Below are 613 nucleotides of genomic sequence, written 5' to 3'. Positions count from 1 at the left end.
GATCGGGCAGGAAACTCCTTAGAGCCTGGAACACCGCCAACATCTCGAGACAGTTGATATGCCACTCGGATTGATGCACCTGCCAGGATCCCCTTGCAAAGCGGCCGTCCATGACCGCGCCCCAGCCCGTGAGGGAGGCGTCTGTCGAAATAACCAGCCGGCGACAAGACCCTCCCAGCACGGGCCTCTGGGACAGGAACCAAGTTTCCTTCCAAACTGATAGGGAACGAAGACACTTCCCCTCGGGGAAAAACCCTTGGTCCTTAGCCACCACTGCAGGGGTCTCATGTGCAGCAGTCCAGATGGTATTATGCTGGACGCAGCCGCCAGGAGACCCAACACTCGTTGAAAGTGTTTTATAGTGATGGCGTGGCCTAACTTCACCCCTTTCACGGCAGCCAATATGGTGTCGACACATGCCGGAGACAATTGTGCCCGCATCGTTGTCGAATCCCATACTACCCCTAGGAACGTAGTCCGTTGGGTGGGCGCCAGCACACTCTTCTTTGCGTTGAGCCTCAGCCCTAAACGCAGCAGATGAGCCAGAACGACATCTCGATGCCGAACCGCCAACTCTCGAGACTGGGCTAGGATGAGCCAGTCGTCGATGTAG

The sequence above is a fragment of the Micropterus dolomieu genome, linkage group LG06 (assembly GCF_021292245.1).
Source record: "Micropterus dolomieu isolate WLL.071019.BEF.003 ecotype Adirondacks linkage group LG06, ASM2129224v1, whole genome shotgun sequence".
Classification (NCBI taxonomy): domain Eukaryota; kingdom Metazoa; phylum Chordata; class Actinopteri; order Centrarchiformes; family Centrarchidae; genus Micropterus; species Micropterus dolomieu.
The sequence above is the reverse complement of the archived record's forward strand: the minus strand, read 5'-3'. Positions refer to the sequence as shown.